The 11,556-nt window shown below is 48.0% G+C and overlaps 1 long non-coding RNA gene across 1 annotated transcript; it reads right to left on the bottom strand.

Moving 5' to 3' along the window:
* Positions 1-4,938: 4,938 nt before the first annotated feature.
* Positions 4,939-6,475, bottom strand: LOC138915329 (uncharacterized). Its single transcript, XR_011421136.1, has 3 exons — positions 6,114-6,475; positions 5,370-5,556; positions 4,939-5,097 (listed from the first exon to the last, which is right to left on the bottom strand). It is a non-coding gene; the product is annotated as an uncharacterized lncRNA (long non-coding RNA).
* Between the last annotated feature and the right edge of the window lie 5,081 nt (positions 6,476-11,556).

Here is an 11,556-nt window from a genome sequence, read left to right as displayed (position 1 = left end):
CTGGGATGATTAATTGGTTCGCCTGTTGGGGAAGATATTTACCAGGAGGTTGTAGGAGATTAGGCTGGAGAGAAAGACTGAGGCCAGATCTTCATCCTTAGATGGGGTAGCTGGCTTTAGAAACCAAAACACCTAGTACCTTTCGTCCAAAAGAGATGAAGTAGTAAAGAAAACTGACTAGCATCCTTTTTTGCTTCCATCACCTGTCCTCTGTCTTCCTTTTAGGGGATATAATTTGAAAAGCATGGAACAGTCACTCCGCCCCATCTTAAACTGTTAACAACCCGCGCCCATGAATAAGAAGCTCTCTCTACCTGAAGCACTGGTTATCATGCGTTACTTTTACTCACTCATTTCTCCCTTTAAGCTCCTAAGGGCACAGCAAGGCATGTCTATTTAGAGGAGAACGCAGGTGTCTCTTCTCCCACCATACCCACCTCCATAGGACGACCCCTCCACAGGTGTATTAGCCCTGTGCTGGGTGTTTTGACATAACGAAATCTTCCAGAACACTGTCTCTTCTACCAGAATACAGAATAAGGTGGAGTCAGAGCCTACCCAAAGAGGCCAGTGAAGGCCATGTGCGGTTGAGAAGCCAGAAGTCCTAACTCTACCCTTACCTGCATGATCTTGGTCTCAGTTTTCCCTTTTACAAAATGAAGGTCTGGGTGCCGACAATCTCCAAGGTACCTTTGTGATCTAAGACCTCATGCGTCTCTTTCTGCAGCAAAAGCACTTTGTGGTAACATGGTATCACCTGCTGTCACCTGTCCCCTCACAGACTACAGAGACGGCTTTATAACCAAGGACCCATTAACGTATAATTAATAACGGCATTCATCTCCATCTAATTCATGTAAGATTCTGAAATAGAAGAGAAGGCCAACTGCTCCCACAAATGCCTCCCGCAGGCTCCTTAATATCCAAGCACCAGGATCACGGACTTTCCTTGTCAGAACATGATTTACAGCACTTGGAACAGTTACACAAATTTCCATAAACATCCACAAAAGCCCCAAACATTAAATTCCAGGAGCATGAGAGAGGGAAGGTACAGAGGGAATGCTGGTGATCATGGGCGATGAGGCAGCTTCATGCACAGGGTGGCACCGCAGCTCCCCCAACTTTAGGGCATTAAAGCTAAATTTGACTAATCGTGAGCAGTTCTTCCTCTGCTGAGCACCTGAGCGCTAATTACATGCCTGGTTAATTCAGTAATGTACACACATTGCTGCGCGCACCCAGCTCTCTCCCTTCCTCCACTTCGTGAGATTAATGAGGGGAAGAACAAGGTTCTTACAAACCTGTTTGTGGGGTTGTTCTTTACACCTCCGGTGACAACAACCAAAAATGATCCAAACCACTTGGCGTGTGACTTTCCCACCAGTGCATGGGCGCATAATCGTCATTCAGCACATGGCACCTCTCCCCCAGCAGCCAAGCAGGTGGGCCACAGTCAACAGAGGGGTGGTGAGTGTGGGAGGGAGACTGGGGCAAAGGTGCCATTCTCGGTGGAACTTTCACAATAAATTCCTCCACGGTGTCATGATGCCACATCTTCATTAACAATTGTTTCCAAATGGTCATCCCGGGGTGTTGGTTTCGAGGATCATTGAAAGCTTTCCTGTCTCCTCCCTCCAGACGCGTGGGTCTGTCTTGTAGGGATCGAGCTAGGCATGCATTCCAGGATGACAGTTGCCCCTCAGGGCAGGAGCCTGAAATTCTCAGGCCTCCTGGGCCCAAAGCAAGGCAGCAACTCAAGAAGACAGAGAGGTGGAGGGCACAGGAAGGAGGTTTGCCAGGTGGAGCGAGAGGGAAATCTGGAAGTCTCCTAGACACCTAGACAACTTAACCCTGCCACCCTTGCTGCCATCATCAGGACAGAACAGGAGAGGTGGCTTCTCCCACTGCCACACACACGGGCTACCCTTCTGTGTTCTTTCCCCCAACAAAACTTGCCTTGGTATTTACAGCCTTGTTCCATCCCTTTTGAAAATGCCTATAGAGGGATGGGGAACATATCATGTCATTTAGCCCAGGCCTGGCTCTCTAGAACATCCCTGGCTCCTGCCCTCACTCCCTCTCAGGAATGGTCCTCAATTCTGGCCTCCTCAGGTGTGATCTGCTCACCCCAGGCCTGGCTGGGCATTCATGGAATGGAATGAACCCCAGCAGTAGGCTGGTCTGCCTGTGTTCAGTTCAAGAAGGATTTATTCTCTGCCATGGGGATACCATCTACTAAGCACGGCAGGGATACCAAGGCGAAAAAAACAGGTTCTTGCTTTCAAGGAGCTTTCAGTCAAGCAGAGAGTGGAACAAACTGATCACTACATTTATTGAACATGTACCTCTGTGTACATGGCCCAGTGGGGGTGCAGAGAAGGCATCACTAACTGCTGAAGAGAGGGACGCTCAGGAATACTTCTCTAGCAGAGAGGAGATCTGAAGGAAGACCAGGGGTTTGCTAAACAGACAGCACAGAAATGTGGCAGCAGGAAGGACCGGGGAACAGCATACGCAAATGATGGAGATTTGAAAGTGGCCAAGACAGCTTGGGGTGTCACTCTTTGCCTACCACTCCCCACATTCCCTCTCCTTCCGCTTTCTCTCTCCTACCCACCTTCTTCTCCCGCCCCACTTCCTTCGCTAGTTCCCAGGGAAGCATTGCCAGAGCTTCATGGCCAGGGCAAACCTTCAGGGGCCCCTCGAGGTTGAACAATAGCCCCTGTCCACATCGTGGCATAGACAACAGCCAGCGGCTTCTCCACTTCCCCATCTGGCATTTCTTCCCCACTCTCAGAACCGCTTATCACCAAATTGACCACCTACTCCAGACTGGTAAACGGGTGACCTGCAGGGCAGATTCACATCTTAAAAGAAAAAGAACTGATGCTTAACAAAAGGAATGTGTCTCTAAATGGTGGAATTTCAGGCATCAAGAACAGGCTCTCCTGAGAGCTATTTTGGAGAGTGGAAGCACCTTCTTAATTGCCCTTCAAAGAATAGCAGGGACCAACTCAGGTGTAGTGAGATGGCCAGATATTTTTAGAGCATCTCACTACATCAAAACATCTCAAGGCCTTTTAAGAGCAAATTCCTCTCGAGATGAAAAATGGAAGCTCTGGGATCTAGTGTCTCTTGCCTTCGGTGTCCATCAGCCATTTGGTTATGAGCTGGCAATAATCAGAAGGCAGATCTGCATTCCTGATCTGGTTCAAAGCCAAGAGCCAGGTTGGTTCCCATGCCCTCCTCTTGGTCAGAAGGGGTTGGAAGCTGTGTGGGACCAGCCTTAGTACTCACCACGCCTTTGCTTCACGCTGTCTCTGAGCCAAGGGTCCCATGCTAACACCTCTATCCTCCCCCTCCCCATACCTTTATCCCTCTCAGTTTTAAAAAGGGACCTAGGGATACCCCCGGAAAGGCCCTCCACCTCCATCTGTGAAACCACCCAGCGATTTGGGGAACCCCTGCTTGTCAACAAGCTGTGGCCTGAGCCCCTGGAACAGACCAGCAGTGAGGTCACATCTCCCCAGTCTACACCCTCCCTCAAGCTGCCCAGCCCCTGTCAGGCCAAGTGATTAACAGTGCTGGCCTGACCATCTCCACTTCCCAGAAAAGCTGATGCTCTCCTTGCAAACCACATTCGTGGGGTTCCACCGCAGTTGCCCGTTGACACCCCAGAGCTTTGGCAACCACGAGCTCTTTAAAAAAAAGGCAAGTCATCCCAGAGACTGCCTTGATTACATCACAGGTTGTCACCCAGCCAAGCTTTTACACAGACCCACAAGAGAACTCGGTCTGCAGCCGGCCCTGGCTGTCACTGGGCGGACCCACGGCCACCCGGCCATAGATCACGTCTGTAAGCCCGTGGAGTTCATTATCTCCTTAATGCTGCTGCTTTTGTAGATCATTAGAAAGAAACTTGACCTGACCTGTGAACTCTGAAATTGATTGTTGCCTTGAAACGGTCAACAGCCCATTTTCTAATCGATGTGCGGAATAATTTTATACATATTTAAATTATATATTAACTTTAATGCTTGTTAAATTTATCTACCACTTTCCTCCTGTGCTTCTTCTACATTCGCTCGAACTCAGGAGGGTATATTTACCATTGGGTGGGAGGAAAAGAGAGAGGGAGGGGGATCTAGGGCAAGACCAAGTGAGGGAGGAAAGTCCCAGGGCCGAGCCAGAGGCTGTGGAGGACGAGGTCCCACAGCCGGGAGGGAGGGGAGGAAAGCACGTGTGTATCTGGGAATATACATGTGAATGTATGTGTACGTGGATGTGTCTAGGAATTTGTGTGTATGGGTATGAGAGAGTGATGCATGCGTGTGAGTGTATGTGTGTAGGAGTACTGTGTATCCGGGAAAATACACGTGTGAATGTGTGTGTTTTCTCTCCCATGAACTGTCCCCCAGCTTGTCAAGTGGTCCAGACACCTTGCCAAACCCCCAATACTGAGAATTAGAGTTTCTCCCCCTAGTACACTTAAGGAGCTTTTGATGCCTAGATTTTGTTTGAAAAAGGCAGATGCAGACCATTATGGTTATCCTGAATGTGGCTTAAAATTTCTAGTGCCCAAACTGTGAAACTATCTGGAAAGATGGCCAGAACTGCTAACCATCTCTAAAACAGAGGTTCTTAACCTAGTGAGCATCAACCCTGAGACCACTGTGGATCGATGAATCCCTTGAAATTGAAGAAAGTACGTGTGTGTGTGTGTGTGCACGTGTGTCAAGGGAGGGGCTTTGTCACGTTCATTAGACTTTCCAAAGGTTTATGACTGTGGAGGAAAGAGCCACTGCAGATCAGATGATACTGATACGTTTGTACGCGCAAGGATTGCTTTTGCCCTTCCCCCGCGATCGGCACTGTCAGACGCAGCCCCTGCACCCCTGCCCTGGCTTCCATCTGGGGCAAGACTCACCACGGGTCTCTAACCTGGAGCCAAGAACACCTGACAGACAGCCACTCACACCCAGAGCAGAGCAACAAGCAAACAGCCTCTCAACGAGCTCCAGGTTCAGAGTCCAAATGCCGACGCCAACCTTCCAGAGTTTGGACGCTCCCAAGATTGACATTCTCTGCGTGCCCCTGTGGATGGAGAGTAAACAGATGCAAGCAAATCTTCTAGAAACAATCTTTAAAATATTCATACCCTTCATCTCAGTTATTTTACTTCTAAGAATTTATCCTAAGGAAATAGTCAATCTGCCAACAAAGGTTTGTGCACAGAGATGTTCCTCAAAGTATTAACACCAAAGCAAATGACAGGAACAGTCTACTGCCCAGCACTAGGAGAACAACTACTAAATGCAGTGAATCCACATGAGGGTTGCTCCCCAGCAATCAAAAAGTATGTTTACCTTAGGGGCTGGCCCCGTGGCCGAGTGGTTAAGTTCGTGTGCTCCGCTGCAGGCGGCCCAGTGTTTCGCTGGTTCGAATTCTGGGCGTGGACATGGCACTGCTCATCAGACCACGCTGAGGCAGCGTCCCACATGCCACAACTAGAGGAACCCACAACGAAGAATACACAACTATGTACCGGGGGGGCTTTGGGGAGAAAAAGGAAAAAATAAAATCTTTTAAAAAAAAAAGTATGTTTACCTTATAAACCATGTAACTAAATTAAGTACCAGTAATTTTAACCGCCCATCTTCTATTTTTTTAAAGTATGTTTAATAGAAGTTTTAATAGAGTAGAGAAGATGCCCACAATGCAGTCGTACAGTAAAAGCCTGATATGGTGGGATTTCATAAAATTTTTAACGCATAGAGAAAACAGCAGAAGAAAAAACTCCAAAGCAGTGCTAATGACTTTCTGAGGTGAAGTGATTTTTCTGACCTTTTCATACATTTCTAAGATTTCACACTTTCTAAATTTCTGTTATTAGCAGAATTAATTTAATTTTTTTTTTAAAAAAGCTAAGTTAAAAAAAATCTGCTTTCCAATCCATCCCCACAAGAGTCACCTCTAACTCCAGACCCCAAACTCATGGTCTCTGAATTTCTGTTTCCTTCCTTGAGAGCAGTCCAATGAAGTTATAATGCCCCACCAAGATGTTCGTTCTCCCTTATCAGTCCTTGAAATAAAATAAAAACAGTACTTACCTCTTCTATTCCTTCACGTTTCCATAGTCTTTGTTAACTCCCAGAATTCTTCCTCAGGCAATCTGTTTCAACTTATTTCCTCTTCCTCTGTTTATTCACAATAGCCTAATCTCTCATCCACAAATATATGTCCAATTTAGATGAGAATATAATCTGGGTTATTTCTTTCCTGTGAAAACCAGAGGAGGGGTTGGGCAGGAAAGGAGAAAAAGGAAGTGGGTGAGAAAGAGGACCAGCTTCCCTCGTGTAGGTTGCTACCTACTTTCCCCGTGACGATCAAGGTCATCTAATACATACTGCCTTGACTTTCCTCCCTCTGCCTCAGAGACTCTCTGCATCATTATCATCCATCCTTTCATCCTCCCTCCTGTCTCAAAGGAAGATGTATTCTTTTACTTTGCCAAGGTGCACCCCTCCACCTGGGCTATTGATCCCATCCCTTCCCATCTCTTCCAGACCATTGCTAGATCAATCATCCCCAAGCTCTCCAGGATCTGCGATCTCCCCTCCCTGGGGGCCCGTCCCCCTTCTGCAGAGTCAGACTGCATGGATTTGAATCCCTGCTCTGCTGCTTAGTTGCTGGGCAGGCTACTTATCCTCTCTGTGCCTCCATTTCTGTGTCTGAAAATTGGAATCCTCAGAGTGCCTACTTCACACAGGCATTAGAATGAAATGAGATATTCCCTATAAAATACTTAGAATAGGGATGTCACACAGCAAATGTTAACTGCTTTCATTCTTGTCATGGTCCTAAAGCATGCTCAACTGGCTCCTATTTGAGGAAATGCCTTTCCCAGCATCCTTCATCATTCCAGCATCCCAAATCATTCCTTCCTATCCGGGGAAAATTTATCACTGTCTGGAATGTCTCAGCTTCTACCAGATCTCAATTCTTCATCATCTGGGTGCCGCCTCCCCCACAAATAAACCTGCTCTCACTGACATTGCCACTGGCACCCCCAAACCCTCAAGACTTCCCTCAACCTTCACTCTACTCAGTCCTCACCGTGATTCAAGTCCTCCCAACCCCCACTTCTCCAAACTGGTCTCCTTGGCCTCCCAACACCGTACACCGTCTGGTTCACCGTCTACCCCTCAGAACACTTCTTTTCAGCTTCCTCTACCAGCTCCTTAGATGGAAGCTCATCTCCCAAGGTTCTGAAGCAAGTCCCTTCTCTTCTCATTCAATCCACTTTTTTTTAAAGCCTTAGTCCTTTTGTTTTTTAAATGTAGCTTACACATCTTGCTCCCATGGCCCAGTGGAAGAAAAATGGATAAAGGATTCAGGAGACCTGTTTGAACCCCAGCTCTGCCACCAACTGTGGTCTCTCTTCCTCTCATTAGTTCTTTATGGGTAAGAACAGCTAATAACATCAGTCCTGGAGAGTTGTTGGGAGTATGGTGGCCAATTATCAGTTTTCCCCTCTTTTCCCATCTTGGTCTCAGTTTCTTTATCTGTGAAATGGGATGACAGCACAGATGATTTATAAGCTCCTTTGAAAGGATTTGGCCCCAGTCCTCTGCCTTACTTAGGACATGACTCCTGATGAGAGTTTACAGGTCAATAAATAATATTTCTCTTCCCAGAGAGATGACTCAGAAGCAGCTGAGCCCACCAGTGGGAGAATCGAACGCGTCACTGGCAGACTGGAAGATGCAGCTTTAGATCTGTGGCAATAGTGGCTTCCTAACCTTCTGCTCCAGGAGTCCAACCTCCCTTCCTATTTGGGAGACCACTCCCCGCCCCCTGGCACCCAGCAGCCTCCGTTTCCTGCTCCTCTCCCCAGTGATGGAAGTTTTAGGGGCCGCTCCTGAGGTTTCCCGGCCCGGCAGGAGAGGGAGCAGAGCTGGAATGGGAATGTGCCTCCTGAGTCCCTCGCCTGATTTCCCTGCCCCTGTGCTGTGAAAGCCGCACATGCGGTCTTGAGGAAGCCCTATTGCTCACGCAACCCCGAAAAGGGCGGGGCACCCGGGGACTGAAGGGGCCCCGCAGATCAGCCAGATCCCCCGCAGGACCCCAATTCAGAAGCCAGGGATAATAGTGGCTCATCTTTATAGGGCACTGTTCTATATGCTTTATATGCATGAGCTCATTGAATATTTGTAATAGTCTTAAAAGGTAAATACAATTATTAATCCACATTTTGGGGATGAGGATACTAAAACACACAGAGGTTCCTTGTCCCAGATCGCACACAAAACAAGTGGCAGAGATGGCATACAAAGCCAGGCAGTCCCAACTCCAGGAACCCGTGCCTTAACCACTCTGCTCTCCTGCCTCCTCCACCCTCACAGGGTCATCCAGTCCTACGGAAGAGGCCTGGAACACGTGACGTCTCCTTCCAATCCACCACTGTGCGCACACTGAATGCCCACGGCAATGGTCAATTTTGTGTCAACTTGATTAGGCATACGGTGCTCAGACATTTGGTGGAAGATTATTCTAGAAGAGATCAGCATTTGAATTAGTAAAGCACATTGCCCTCCGCAGCGTGGGTGGGCCTCATCTAATCAGTTGAAGACCTGAATAGAAGGAAGAGACTGAGTAGGAGGGAATCCTTCCAGCCTGAGCGCTGGAGCTAGAATATTGTTCTTTTTCTGGCCTTTAAACTCCGATTGAAACATCACCTGTTCTTGGGCTTCAGGCCTGCCAGTTTTCAGACTGGAACCAACACCTTGGGCTCCCGGTTCTCAGGCCTTTGGGCTCAGACCAGACTCTGCCCTGAGCTCTCCCAGGCCTCCAGCTTGCTGACTGCATGCCTTGGGACTTGACGGCCTCAATAGTAACTTGAGCCAATTCTTGACAATAAACCTCTTTCTCTATACATGTACATTCCATTGGTTCTGTTTCTCTGGAGAACCCTGACCAATCCACCCACATCAGCTCAAATTTCCTGGTTTATTTACCCACCTGGTGATGCTAAGTGCAGGTTCCAAGCCACAACTGCCCTGGTCCTGAGCATTGGAGCGTAGGACAGTACGGCAATGGTCTCTGACCACAGAAGGTGAGGAGAAGAGGAGAAGCCCACCAAGAAGAGCTGCCCGGGGGCCAAGTGGGAGGAAGGCAGTAGAGCAGTGGGAACAAGAGAGGGTGCACTTAGCCTGACAAGCTGGAGGAGTCCACAGGCGTGCACACCTGGTGGTGAGAGGGAAGACGAGATAGGAGGGGTCCCCTGTCCTGCACTGCCTCCTGCAAAGGATGTCACTCTCCACCTGGGCCCAGTGTGCCCCCCCCACACTGTGCCGTTGTTGCCTCTTGACCCCCCCCCCCCCGCCCTGGGTGTGAAATCCCTGGGGAAGAAGCCTGTCTTCATCTGGCATCATTAGCACCTGCACAAGCAGGTGCCCCACAATGGTGGAATGGGGCATCTATCAGTCAGGCGACCAAATGACTAAGTCATCCAGCTTTTGTGAAGCAGTTCTCCTTCAAGAATGATGGAAAAGCCACAGAGGGTGAATGAGGGTGAGAGGTAGAAAACGACAGCAGAAGCCAGAAGCCTTGTATGACACTGGAACAATATGGGAGAACAATGCTCTGGAGCCAGGCTACCAGATTCAGATTCCAACTGTATCTCTGACTAGCTGTGTGGCCTCAGGCAAGTTTCTTAACCTCTCTGGTCCTCCATTTCCTCCTCTGCAAAATGAGGGTGACAACAGTGCTCACCCCAGAGGGTTGTCAGGAGGATTAAATGAATTAATGCAAGTAAAGCGCTTAGGACCCTGCCTGATACGTAAATTAGCACTGAATGTGTTTGGTCATCATCATCACCATCATCAAGCATCATTTTTCCAAAGTGATCAAACTAGCATCAAGGTGGCTCAAACTAGTTTTGTAACTAATCTGAGTTGTGTGAGTTCTTTCTAGGGTTTGACCCTGAGGGCTCAACGTTTTATGGAGGCCAGACATCCATCATCTGATTCTGACCGTTGAAGGAGAGACTAGACCCCAGTGAAGACTCTGACCACAGCATGTTCCCAGAAATCTCAGGTGTCCCCAAATAAAGCTCCGCGAATCAAGAACCTGAGAAGAGACACACCAAGTCAGCAAAAACATTCGCTTTGTTCAAGACGGGGGCGTGGGGGCAGGATTATTTGTTTGTTTCTGCAAATATTAAACCTTCCAATTTTCCTATAACAGTGTTAGCTTCGTCAGAAAGCTGGAATTGGATGTCCAGATTATGATGAGACAGGCTGTGGCTTAATCTTCTCGATGTTTTTATATTTGAGAATAAAGAGGCATTTGGCACTTATCTAAAATTACAACAGCGGAGACCAAAAGACAGCCCTTGCAGGTACATGGCTGTGATCTGCATATTTACATGTTTCTGAGTTCATTCTAGAATCACAGAATCAAGGCATCTCAGAGCTAGATGGAGCCTCAGTGTCCCTCTCTTCCAACCCCTTCCTCTTACAGATGGGGAAGCTCAGGCCCAGAGGAAGGACATTTACCCAGCATCACTCAGCTAGTTGGTGACAGGCTAACTATGCTTTCTGCGTAGAAAGCTGTGGAATAGAACTGTCGGGCAGGGAGAGGGTCCACTCCTTATTTTAACAACAGCATGTCTTCTACCTTCCCTGTCCAGACGGGAATGTTCCCCCGGCCTTCACTCTGAGCCCCTCCAGAACCTGGCTCTGTCCAACGTCACTCTCCCATCCTGGCCTTCCACACAGCCACGCTAATCTTGCTGCTACCTGCATGGCACCCACACTCCCTACTCCCCCGCTATCACCGACGCCCTCCTCCGCCCACCACTCCCCTGCACATTCTTCCTTTCCTTCAAAGCCAAGTGGGAGGCAACTTCTTTGAAGTTTCTTCCATCCACCAGAGTGACAGGAGCACCACCGATCCCTGAACTCACAGAGCGATTTTGTTCTGCAGCCAAGACTGAGAGGCATGGGGAGAAGGAGCTCGCGGGAGTCCCGGCCTCCATCCCGGTTTTGCTTCACGACCTCGGGCAAATTATTTCCCTCCGCGAGCCTGAGGCTTCTCCACTGCACAGATACTGAGCTCGTATAGCTGTTTTGAAAATTAAATAAAATTATACATTACAGCATAGTTGCTACTCAGGTAATGTAAACTTATATTTTAAGATAATTACTTAGTTCACCAATATATAGTACACCGTTTTGTCCTGTAGTTGGTTCCTATGCATGTTGGTTTTGTCAGCACAGCTAGATTATGAGGAAATACACTTAAACTCCATGAGAGCAGGAATTTTGTCCCTTTTATTCCCTAAACTACCCCCAGTGCCTCGCACAAGGCTTTGAACACAACAGGCACTCAGTAAATATTTGTTGAATATGTAAACAAAATTGCTTTCACCCCCTAAAGAGTTTTGATCCACAATACTAATGGTAAGCTTTATATTCATATAGCGGTTTACAATTTTCAAAGCATTTTCACATGTAAAAATTTGTTTGATACTCAGACAACCCTGTGAAG

The sequence above is a fragment of the Equus caballus genome, chromosome 8 (assembly GCF_041296265.1).
Source record: "Equus caballus isolate H_3958 breed thoroughbred chromosome 8, TB-T2T, whole genome shotgun sequence".
Classification (NCBI taxonomy): domain Eukaryota; kingdom Metazoa; phylum Chordata; class Mammalia; order Perissodactyla; family Equidae; genus Equus; species Equus caballus.
This window is presented reverse-complemented; position numbering and strand designations above follow the sequence as displayed.